This window comes from Microcaecilia unicolor, chromosome 3 (assembly GCF_901765095.1).
Source record: "Microcaecilia unicolor chromosome 3, aMicUni1.1, whole genome shotgun sequence".
Classification (NCBI taxonomy): domain Eukaryota; kingdom Metazoa; phylum Chordata; class Amphibia; order Gymnophiona; family Siphonopidae; genus Microcaecilia; species Microcaecilia unicolor.
In genome coordinates this window covers 45,925,138-45,938,177 of record NC_044033.1, presented here as the reverse complement: position 1 = coordinate 45,938,177, position 13,040 = coordinate 45,925,138, and the positions used below count along the sequence as shown (strand labels likewise).

The window sequence follows — 13,040 nt, the reverse complement described above, 5'->3', positions numbered from 1 at the left end:
CTGCTCCCTGAGCCAGTACGTCAGGCTCGGTCTCTGGCTGTCTTCAAGTCTAGGCTTAAAGCCCACCTCTTTGCTACTGCTTTCGACTCTCTTACTCAACACCCTCACTTATCACCCCTACCACTGCAATTTCCCCACCCCTAGCTGTCTGTTCGTCTGTCCAATTCAGATTGTAAGCTCTGTTGAGCAGGGACTGTCTTCATGTTAATTTGTACAGCGCTGCGTAAGTCTAGTAGCGCTATAGAAATGTTTAATAGTAGTAGTAGTTGCTGCGCGCAATGTTCGTTTCCAGACTCCAGTGTCAGCGTCCGACAGTCCACTCCATTTCCCTTTCTGTTCCGCCCTCTGACGTCATCACATCTTGACGTGAGGGCAGGACAGAGAGGGAAGTCTCTACTGCGCATTTGCAGGTGAGTCGGTCACTCGCCATTTACTACTACTACTACTACTTAACATTTCTAGAGCGCTACTAGGGTTACGCAGCGCTGTACAATTTAACAAAGAGAGACAGTCCCTGCTCAAAGAGCTTACAATCTAATAGACAAGTGAACGGTCGGTCCGATAGGGGCAGTCAAATTGGGGCAGTCTGGATTCACTGAACGGTAAGGGTTAGGTGCCGAACACAGCATTGAAGAGGTGGGCTTTAAGCAAAGACTTGAAGACGGGCAGGGAGGGGGCTTGGCGTAAGGGCTCAGGAAGGTTGTTCCAAGCATAGGGTGAGTCGAGGCAGAATGAGCGGAGCCTGGAGTTGGCGGTGGTGGAGAAGGGTACTGAGAGGAGGGATTTATCCTGTGAATGGAGGTTACGGGCGGGAACGTAAGGGGAGATGAGGGGCAGCAGACTGAGTGCATTTGTAGGTAAGAAGGAGAAGCTTGAATTGAATGCGGTATCTGATCGGAAGCCAGTGAAGTGACTTGAGGAGAGGGGTGATATGAGTATATCAGTTCTGGCGGAATATGAGACGTGCAGCAGAGTTCTGAACAGATTGAAGGGGGGATAGATGGCTAAGTGGGAGGCCGGTGATTGATTGATTATTATTGATTGATTGATATATGTTTGATTGAAGTGTGAATATCTGCAAGAAGTTGTTTGTGTGTGTGGAGTGGATTAGTAACTAAGCGGAGTGCAAACATTGAGCAGCAGTGGGGATATGAGTTTCTGCCAGGTACTTGTGACCTGGCTTGGCCACTGTTTGGAAAACAGGATACTGGACTAGATGGACCATTGGTCTGACCCACTGTGGCTACTCTTATGATAGTGACTGGGTTCTGGGTGTTGCAGTGCAAGGGGGTGGTGGTATTGGCTGGGTCCTGGAGTTGCAGTGCTGGGGGGGGGGGAGGATACAGCCATTACGGCAAATGTAAGCCACATTGAGCCTGCAAATGGTGGGAAAATGTGGGATACAAATGCTACAAATAAATAAATATTGGCTGAGGATCTGGGTGCTTTGATACCCAGTTTTTTTCTTTTTCTTATAGGTGATGTAAGAGGGAATCTGTTTGATATCCCCATCTCTCTCTGATTTGTATTGTAATTCAGGTATTTTGTTTTCCTTTTTCCTTCATTTCTCACTCCCTCTATCATGGTGAAATGACAAACCTTGTTTCTCAGATGGAGGATCACTTGTCACCATGCATTTGGGAACTATACACCCACACTCCCTCTGCATGCCAAACCACCCTCCCCCTCTGCTGTTTGTTTTCAGATTCAGTGTAATAGGAAGAGAGCTGGCAGTCCTAGCTCTATAGCTTAGGGTAGCTTTACCTGCTGAAACGACTGCATGGGTGAGTGTGTAGTTGGTGGAACCCTGCTGATGCTGGTTGATTCTGTGACCAACACCTCCTCTTGCTAAGTCAGTGAATTCTAGTTAAGGTGAGTATAGATAATTCATTCAAATATATATGCAGTGACTAGTCAGTGTGGGGCTGCATTCTGTAGTATATTTCCAATGTGTGTGTGTATTTATTTTATTTATTTATACTTGTATCCCACAATTATCCAAAAACGAGTTTCAGTTCAGTGTGACTTACATTTAACAGTTGTTAGAGATTACATTGCTGGTTTGTGTATAAAGTTAGTTTTCATAAACACCAGGAAGTCTGTTACATACACCAGATAGTTGTATGAATTACTAGGGTGGACAGGAGGAGAAAACGGCAATTTTGTGAAAGATTTTTAACAGTTCTGGCTGAGGGCCGTACTTCCTCTGGAGCACCTTCTGTCTTCATGACAGGCCAGAAGTTTTCCTTGCTTCAGTGGCAGTGCAGTGGGATGTCTGGAATGGTGTGGATAAGCATTGTCACTTTTCTTTCGAGTGCTCTGGTTATGCACTCAGAGAAGAAAAAGTGTACTATGTTTAAAGTGCACGAGTTAACTGTGTGCAAAGACTCTCCGATTTCAGCACAGAATTCATTTAAATTCAACAGAGATGCGGACAAGTGCACAGAAAACCCAAAAGCTGAGTACAGGGTTTTCTAATGCTGGGTAGAGAATGACATGGGGGACGGGGACATGCAGTTAACCATGGGTACAGAGAGAGAGCACGCGGGGTCGAGGACAAACTTTGTACCTATCCCCCGTGTCATTCTCTAATGCAGACAATAATGTTTTGGAAAAACAAGCGAAAGTGCTGGTCAAAACTGACAAAACATGCACCAGGTACCCTGTGCATTTCTGTCTTCTGAGAGGACATTTTCTTTTGTGGGAAGGACTGTTGAAGAGAGGAGAGTTAAACTGAGTCCAGAGATGATTGATGACTTGTTATTCATCCGTAGATTTAAAAAATCATCACTGTGCTTCATAGGGCATATTTCTCCTATGCTAGGGCATACAGAGTGGGTTGTATTTTGTACCCCTGGGTGTATTAGAGTTCCTTAAGTTAGTAGAAGTCAGCTATTGTTGGGGTTGGAAGGGTAGAGGGTGGCAGTGTGTGTGTGTGTGGGGGGGGGGTTATTACAGTTGCTCATCGTCATTCTTGTTTTCTATTTGTGATTTATCAACAACAGTTGTACAGAATATTGTTCTTTTTTTATACTTAAACATTTAAATATAAAATCATAAGTGTTTGAGGCTTGTGCAGATGAGGACAGAGCGGGCAGGGCAGGGATGGAGACAGAGTTCACGGGGACAGGGACAAACGTTGTCCCTGTGTCATTCTCTAACGCTGGAACCTTAATGCAAGATCTGAGAAGGAGTAAAAGGCTCGTTCTTCAACAGTCGGTGTAAAGTGAGGACTTCACATCTGTTTCTTCAGTTAACTGTGAACATACAAGACCTGCAACCTTTTTCTGGCTTCCTTGAGGAGGATGGGTTACAAAAAATACAAGACAAAACAAAAAAAAACCCAGCAGGAATGAAGGGGAGGTGTGCTGGACTGTAGAGAAAAGTGCAGTGTGGTATTAATGTTGATGTGTGAAATGTGCATGCATTCTCCCTGTGTGCTCATAAATACTGTTGGTATTGCCAAGAGTGTATCAGCCCCAGAGTTGCTTGCATATACATATATATTCTGCACATAAATAGCATTATTATTGCAAAACTTGTATGCGCAGAATAGCATTCCAGCCATGTGGAAACTTAAAAGAATCAAACCCTGCTTCCCAAGAAACACATTCCGCAGCCTAGTACAGTCAATGGTGTTAAGTCACCTAGACTACTGCAACGCAATATACGCAGGTTGTAAAGAACAAGTCATTAAGAAGCTTCAGACAGCCCAAAATACGGCAGCCAGACTTGTATTCGGGAAAGCAAAATACGAAAGCGCCAAACCGCTAAGAGAAAAACTACACTGGCTTCCACTAAAGGAACGAATTGCGTTCAAAGTGTGCACCATGGTCCATAAAATTATACATGGAGAAGCTCCGGCCTACATGTCAGACCTCATAGACCTACCTGCTAGGAATGCTAAAAGGTCAGCATGCATGTGACATGGTCTTCCTGTCCGGATTCCTCTCTCGGACTTCCATAAGGGGGGGGGAATGGGGGTTTTGGGGTTGAGGTTAGTTGCACATGTTTAATTGTAGTAGAAATCTGTGTTATGAATATCAGATGTTCAGTGGCTATCTGTGAAATAATTTGTGTTATATTGGCATGGATTTCTAATAAAATGTTATAAAAAAAAAAAAAAAGGTCAGCACGTACACTCAACCTCCATTATCCCAACTGCAAAGGATTAAAATATAAGTCCACCTACGCAACCAGCTTCTCCTACATTTGCACACAGCTATGGAACGCACTCCCGAAGACCATAAAGACAATGCAAGATCTAACCATCTTTCGTAAACTACTGAAAACGGACCTATTCAAAAAAGCATACAACAAACAATCGTCCTAACTTCTAAACAACAGCAACAACGAAGAATAATGACCGAAACGACATAACCACTGCCCAACCCTATTACTCTCACCATAATACCATCACCTGAGCAACTACATAAAGCCGACACCTACACAAGACCACAATGTATTCTTCTACCACATATATACGCATTTGATTGTAAAACCACATGTTAAGTACGCAAGCACACAATGCATTCTCCTACCATGTATGTACGCACTTGATTGCAAAATCATGTGCATATCTAAAGTCCGGAAATGGCAATCGCCATAACGGCAAATGTAAGCCACATTGAGCCTGCAAATAGGTGGGAAAATGTGGGATACAAATGCTACAAAATAAAAATAAATAAATGTGTGGATGTATGCACATGCAACTCCAGGGGCCAATACAGTTTGTTTGTTTTGATAGCAAGATAGTATGTACATGTTGATCTGCACAAGTGGCAGCTCTATTTGCCTACTATATTGGGGAACAAAGCTTTTTTTCATCACCCAAAGTTAACCACTTCATCCCCCAAATTTCTTAGCAGATCGAGTATGCCCATTTATTTATCGGTACTTTTTTTTTCCACTTTCTCAACTGTAACAGTCTTAATGCCTCCATAATTTTCTTAAATTTGTTTCTGTGATGACAGCAGTTCCTTGTTTCTTAGGTAGTACCTTTGTGTCCCACCTTAGACTCACATTGATAGCTTTAGGAGAAGAGCTGGGAAAGTTGTTTAACCCCCACCCTCCACCAGTCGAGTCCAGGTACTTCCCAGAGATGGAGGTAATTGTGCCACCAGTGCTAAGTTTGATACTATCCTTTCTTCTTTCCCCCACATCCTCCCATATAGCTGACACACAGCAGGTTTGGGAAAGCTGCTTTATTATGTAAAATATAACATTATTTAATATTTGTAATGATTTTAAATTTGTGCAGATGTGCTGTAGAATTGCCATAGAACTTGCAGGAAACCAAGCTTGTTGCCTATGACTTTGGGGTGAGAGGAACTTTGTGGGACCCATTAATATCCAGAATGCATATCCTCATTGGATTCCCAGTATTTGGTATTTGGACATGAAATGAGATTGAAGGGGGGCAGACTCAAGAAAAATGTCAGGAAGTATTTCTTCACGGAGAGAGTGGTGGATGCTTGGAATGCCCTCCCGCGGGAGGTGGTGGAGAGGAAAACGGTAACGGAATTCAAACATGCGTGGGATAAACATAAAGGAATCCTGTTCAGAAGGAAAGGATCCTCAGGAGCTTAACCGAGATTGGATAGCAGAGCCGGTAGTGGGAGGCGGGGCTGGAAGTTGGGAGGCGGGGCTAGTGCTGGACAGACTGATACGGTCTGTGCCCTGAAGAGCACAGGTACAAATCAAAGTAGGGTATACACAAAAGTAGCACACATGAGTTGTCTTGTTGGGCAGACTGGATGGACCATGCAGGTCTTTTTCTGCCGTCATCTACTACTATGTTACTATGGTTTGGAGGGATACCATCACAACTTGCCTGACCCAGTTCAGGACTAAAAACTGGCCAGCTGTATGGTTCACTCATGCAAAGAACCAGTAATGGACCCCATCCATAATCTCAAATTATCCTGCAAGCCTATTATAGAACTCCTTAAAGGGAGATTTGGGAAAGGAAAGTGACTTATTCGCCTCTTGATTTTTGTTAGTGAGGTGGAATGTCTTGCATGTAGGAAGCAATTACAAGAACTGTATAGTGCAGAGGGGACATTGGCAGTGATGTGTTTTTCTTGGCAAGCACTGTAAACAAGGGAGAGGATGTTGCTCCCATAGCCTGCGGAATGCTGCTGTAATAAGACAAGACTTGGCTTTTCTACCAATGCAAGAAATTAATTTGGCTTTACGCCAGCGATGTGTGAGCTGTCTATTCTAGGAATGACCATACACTAATGAAGAGATGCATTAAAGTCAGTGGCCTGGGTGGAAAGGAGCCTTTAGGTAGCAAGCCTAAAGAGAAAAACCTATTGTACTGTGACCTGGAGTGGTGATGAGTGAGCCCAACTGCATTCTGGAATAAATGGAAGGGGGTGAACATCAGAGTTTGCACACCCCTTGTATGTGTGGTAGCTGGGATCTCTTTTGTGCTGTTATGTTTGCTTAGTCTCCATGTTTAGAGCAAAATATGATATCCACTGCCTGCTCACCTGTCTTCTCATGTTTCAGATGCCATCAAGAAGCTGCAAGACGCTGAGCGGCCAGGATTGAGTTTGAGATGCTTGACTTCAGGAAGAAGGAATAAGAGTGTTTTGAATTGTGTGGTGCACTGAACATGTAAGTATGAATTTTAGAAAGATAGTTGACATTGGGTGTAAAGTGTTCTGGTGAGAAGGTGGGGGGGGGGGGGGGGGGGTTGGGGGTTACTAGGCTTTTCCTAAGGTTTTCCGGAGAGGCTGTTCTCTCCTTCTCCTTGCCTCTTCCACGTGACTTTTTTTTTCTTGAGCTTCTTGGTTTACATTTTGTAAAGTACCTGTAATAGAAATTGTAAACCACATAGTCGCCTCAGGGATCGATTGCAGTATATCAAGTGCTATAAATAAATAAATAAAATAAAAGCCAAATCCTTTATTATTCTGTTCATGTACATGTATCTCTTCCAGTGTTTCTCTCATGCCTTACTGGGTGGGGAGGTAGGTAGCACTCTTTGTTCTGTGTTCCTGTCTCCTCTCTGTGGGGATCCCTGCCATTTTAATCCTCCTGAGATTCTGCAAGTAGAGGAGAGTAATGAGCCAATACACTAGCTGTCCATGGAAAAGTAGTGACAGGAGAAATTGGGGATCTATGAGAGACAGGGGTATATGGAAAGAAAAGTTTTCTTATGTATATTTCTGGTCCTCCCCTCCAAAAAAAGATCCAAAGTGGATCACTGGGATGGAAGCCATAGGCAGTTAAACATACATAAAAAATTAAAACTTGTAATAATCCTACTACAGGATTATGACTCTTGGATAATAAATTTATGAAATAAGAAGGTCTTCAGCTGTTATGAAACAGCCTATAAGAAGACAACTTTAGTATCCAAAGGTAAAGAATTTAAAAAGAAGCAACCTGATATTAAAAGGAATTTTCTAGTACTTGCTTAGATCTCATACCTCTAACAGATGGATAAGCAAATCCATATCTGATATGCGACAAGTGTGATTTGATTTCAGCAATTCCACTGTGTTGGATAAGTGGTCAACAGTGTTACTTTCTAGCCCTCCCCCGTTTACTAAGCTGCGCGGCAATGCCGACACAGCCCATTCAGATTGGGAGGTGAAAATTTTATAAAGCATACAAGCAAATATGAAACAGCACAAGCTCTCACCGCAGCTAGTGCAGCTGTTATCATGAAAGGGGTTACTCTAACATATTTTTTCAACCCAAATATTATCCTAACCGCTGTATTCTGTAAAAGTTTAATTTTCTTAAGCAATTTGGCAGACAGATCTCTGTATATGCGTTACAATAGTTCAGGTGAGAGAGAATTAATGTTTGTTTTGCTTTAATAATATAATCGCTGAAGAAATAAGAACAAATTGGTTTTATTTGTTTAAGGCGGTGATACTCAAACTGTGCGCCCCGGCACCCTGGTGCACCGCAGTGAGCTCTTCAGGGGTGCTTCGGCAAATCCTGACCTCCCTCCCACCGCCCACAATCCTGCTTTCCCCTCTCGCAGGTCCAGAATCTGCTGCTTCCTCCTCCTTTCCCTGTCACCGCTGCAGTGCTTGCAGCTTACATTTTCGGGCCATCTGCAATTCACACAGGCACTTCGGGGACTTCCCACTGCCATGTCCAGCTCTTGAAACAGGAAGTTGCATTAGAGAGGGCTGGACGTGACAGAGGGAAGGCCTTGGAGTGCCTGTGTGAATCGTGGACAGCCAAGAAGGAAGCAGCAGCAATCCTGAACCTGCGGGAAGGAAGGTAGCGAGCGATGCTGATTTGAGGAAGGCAGAGGGGGGGCTGCAAGGAATGGAGAGGTTTGCTGAACTTTCAGGGAGGAGAGGTGTGTTGGTGTGAGAGGAGGGGGCTGCAGGGAAAGGGAGACCTATGTGGCCAGGGGGGTGCGGAGACCTATGTGTGTATGTGGGGGGGGGGGGGGGCTGCAAAAAACTGATCAGACACTAAGGGTGCCATGAACCAAAAAAGTTTGGGAACCACTGGTTTTAGGCTAAAAAACTCCACCTTAAGAAGGTTATGGGAACCACTGGTTTCAGGCTAAAAAAACTCCACCTTAAGAAGGTTATGGGAACCACTGGTTTCAGGCTAAAAAAAACTCCACCTTAAGAAGGTTATGGGAACCACTGGTTTCAGGCTAAAAAAAAACTCCACCTTAAGAAGGTTATGGGAACCACTGGTTTCAGGCTAAAAAAAAACTCCACCTTAAGAAGGTTATGGACCTTATGTTCAGTTTGAAAAAAAGGAGTCCAGCATCTTCCCCAAAACTTTGAATACCTTTCTACTGGCAACTCCTCAGTCTGTCCCATCAGAACGGACAAAGATATATTATTAAAGTTAATAAATCACAACACTTTTTTTTGTCTTTTTAGCGTTCATCTTTAATGAGTAAGAAGATGCCCATCTATTTACTTTTTCTATGCAGTTGTTTATTCAAATAGAAGTCTGATCTACTGTCCTTTAAAAAAGGAACAAAGACAAAAAATATTGTCTGCATAAGAAAGTAAAGTTTCACCCATTTGGAATAATAAGGATCCCAGGGTACTCAAAAAATATTGAACAGACGGGTGAAAGAGGGGAGCCCTGGGGGACTCCACAAGGTGGTTTCCAAACAAATGAAACAATATCCTTTATGACATGATATGATCTTCTTAAATCAATTGAAAACAGTATTAGAAATTTTGTTTGCTCAGCCTTAATAGCAATAATAAGGCAGCAGCAAAAGTTGAATTAATAAACTTATATTTCAAATGTTTAAATGCGGCATTTTTAAAAAGTCTTTATTGAAAATAAGTAATACAAGTTTCAAGTTTATTTAGGACTTACTGTGCCACCTATCGTAAAGTACATCTAGACGAATTACATTCTAAAAATGTGAAAAGAGGAAGGAGTGGGAAGGACATAAATAGAAGGGTAAAAGGGTAGAACTAAACTGGTGATAGGTTAGTGAAGGAAGATACAGAAGGAGGGGTGAAGTCAATCAGGCCCACCTCCACGAAGGAGAGGCATTAAGTATATGCCTCTTTGAAAAAAGAAGGTTTTAAAGACAGTTTTAAAGTCCTGGAGTGTTTCTGGGTTTGGAAGAATATGTTACACTAGTAAAAAAGCCCCGTTTCTGATGCAAATGAAACGGGGGCTAGCAAGGTTTTCTTCTGAGTGCATGTGGGAGTGTGTGTGTCCCTGCCCTCTCTCCCTTCCCCTGTGCTGTCTGTCCCCTCTGCTCTCTGTCCCCTCCCCCCTCGGAGTCGAGTCCTTCAGTGTTAAGTTTCCTGCTGTGCTGTGTTTGTGTTACAGAGATAGTGAGGGCTTCTGCCCTCTCTCCCCTCCCCCCTCTGAGTCCTTCACTGTTACAGAGAGAGCGATTTGATTTCGTGCTTTGCTGTGTTTTCCTTCACTTTTTGTGTTACAGAGAGAGCGAGGGTGGGGCAGACAGTCATGGGGAAACAGGATATCTCTCCCCCTTCACACTTCCGGCTGGAGGCTTCATTTAGAACGTTGGTGGTGCCTTTTATATATAGAGATAATACTATGTTGATGGAGAGACAAAAGGTTGGTCTATCTTTTAAGAGGAAGAAAGAGTTTATGTCAATTTGGGACCCTTATATTTATTCCCTTTCACCTAAAGCCTGGAGTCTAATTTTAAACACATTGTAACCCTTAGGTGGGGTTTGGGCATCTGCATCCCCTTCTTATGGGTAGCTTCTCCTTTTTTTTTGGGTGGAATGAGTGGTGTAGAGGGGATTGGGGTGGGTTTGCTGTGTATGTTGAGAAGCGCCATTATTTTGGAGAGGGTGTAGATATGGGACATGCTGGACATGAACCCAAACGACAGGACTACGATGGTAGCCTGACAGTTATGAGTAAAGCTAGGCCTCACAGTACAGGTCAAGAGGGCAAGTCACTGAGAAGCTAGTTAACAAGGGTGACACAGAATCTCATGTCCTTTTCTGCTTATGAAAGGGCAAAATGAGCTGACATGGAAAAATAATAGAAATATGCTTTGCAGGAGAATATGGTTTATAACTTTGCTAATCTAAGGGGAATTTTCTGTTAATCTGTGGTAACCACGGAATCAGGTGGGTGGAGAAACAGAAATATGGTTGCTGGGAAGAAGATTTTGCAAATCAGGATGACTTTGCTGATGTTTAGTAAAAGTGCTATAATATGGTGAATCTGCAATTATAATTTGATGAACCTGTAACCCCAGTGAAATATGCTATGGCATGATGATTTTGCATTTCCATTGAAGTTATAAAAGTTAGAGCCATGGACCAAAGTAGCCAGAGAACTAATGTCAGTGGTCATGTTTGTGTCCCGGTTAGTCTCTCATATGAGAATTGATCGTATTACTCAGCCTATCTGATTATATCCTGTATCCTTACTTGGTAAGTGAGATAAATAATTATTCTCATATATCCGTAGCCTTACTAATACTACTTATCGTTTCTATAGCGCTTCTGAATCTTTTTGTCTCCTCCCTTAGTGGGTGATAAGTACATTATTATCTGGAGTGGTGGACACGCTAGCCGATGGGTAATTAGTAGTTTATTACTTAGGGAGGACAAAAAGATATTACAAGGGGCTATAAGGACCAAGGCCGTTTTTTTAAAGATCTAGGGCATGTAGTAGCTGAATGTCATCTGTGTAAGTGTAAGCCATAAAACCTAAGGGTTGGGCAAGGGTAATGAGGGGGTGCAAGGAAGATGTTGAAAAGCATGGGGGACAAGGTAGAACCTTGTGGGACTCCATGAGAAAGGCATCGATGCACTGTTTTGAAAGTGAACAAGAAGTACAGTGGGAAAGATTCGGTATGGTTGGAAAGATATGATCTGAACCATACGAGAGCTAAGTCGCACAGTCCTATCTGATATAGTGTGTCTAGCAGTATTGTGTGGTCCACTAAATCAAAGGCGGCAGAAAGATCGAGTGAAAGTAAAACCACTGAACTGTGTTGATCTAAATGACGATGAATGTGTTAGTATGACACCTAGCAGGGCAGTTTCCGTGCTATGGTGCCATCAAAATCCGCTTTGATTAGGATGTAGTGTGTTTGCTTTTGTAATAAAATCCTGAAGCTATAAGTGGATAACTTTCTCAACAATCTTGGTAAGGAAAGGGAGGTTAGAATTGGGTTGGTAAATATTGCTATCTGAAGGAGGCTTGGTGGAGTCTTTCAGCTTTGGTATTGGTATAGAGTATGTTGGTTCTTACATGCCCTGTCCATTAGCCAACCAACTTAATTACAAATGTAAATAACACATGAAATGGGTAGTGACTTGTTTGCACTGTTTTTTTTTTTGGTTCCTTTCAGTAAAACTATATTCACCCTACCCTTCCACTTCACACATCCAAAATTGTGGGGTAGATATCCTGCAGATATCTCAAAGCTACTACATCGTTCCAGAAAATTTCTGATTTGAAAGGTTGCTCTGAGCTCTAGGAGGGAGAGTAGACCAGACGAACTCCAAGACAGCTTGAAAATTCCTGCACTGGGTTTCTTTCTTGCACGTAGTAGAAACAAACAAAATGATGGCACATAAAGACAAAAGGCCCATCCATACCATCTACTATCTCTTAGAGTTCCCACATATTTGTCCCATTCTTTTCTTGAATTCAGTTAGTCTTGGTTTGTACCACCTCCACCAGGAGGCCATTTCACGGCATTCACTACCCTTTTCCTCAAAGAAGTATTTCCTTACATTACTCTTAAGTCTATCCACTTTCATCTTCATCCAATGCCCCTTCATTCCAGAACTTCCTTTTTAATTTAAAGAGACTTGCCTCCTGTGCATTTATGCCATGGAGGTATTTAAGCTTCTCTATCATGTCTCCTTTCTGCCGCCTTTCTTCAGAGCATACATATTGAGGTCTTTAAGTTTGTCCCAATATGCTTTATGATGAAGACCACTGATATAGCTGCCCTCTGGACTGACTCCATTATGTTTATATCTTTTTTTGAAGGTGAGTTCTGTAGAATTGTACAGTACTCTAAATAGGGATTCACCAGAGACTTATACAGAGGCACTATCCCTCCCTGTTCCTTCTGGCTGTTCCTCTCCCTACGCACCTGAGCATCCTTCTGGCTTTGGCCATTTCCTAATGATTAGTTCTGCGGGCCTAATGGGTAGCCTAATGATTAGTGCTGTGGGCTTTGATCCTGGCAACCTGGGTCCAATTCCCACTCCAGCTCCAAGTCACTTAACCCTCCGTTGCCCCAGGTACAAAAAACTTAGATTGCGAGCCCTCTAGGATCAGAGAAACTACCTGCATATAGTATGTACAGAGCTGCGTATGTCTAGTAGTGCTATAGAAATTGTTATTAGTAGTAAATCACACACTTTTTTTTTTTTTTGCACAGAAGTACTTCACCCCCCTATATTGTACTGCTCCCTCGGGTTTATGCAGCTCAAATGCATGACCATGTATTTTTTTTAGTCTTAAATCTTAACTGCTAGTTTCTTGATCATTCTTTAAGCTTTGCTAGTTCCCTCCTCATGCAGGGACGTCTGCCCTATTACAGGGTTTGATATCAG

The 13,040-nt window shown here is 42.8% G+C and overlaps 1 protein-coding gene across 1 annotated transcript in view; it reads left to right on the top strand.

The window, feature by feature from the left end:
- Positions 1–13,040, top strand: part of TJAP1 (tight junction associated protein 1) — a 111,037-nt gene that overhangs the window by 8,416 nt on the left and 89,581 nt on the right. The window contains 1 exon segment of the mRNA XM_030195870.1: positions 6,517–6,624. The gene's annotated coding sequence lies outside the window, so the exon portion shown is untranslated.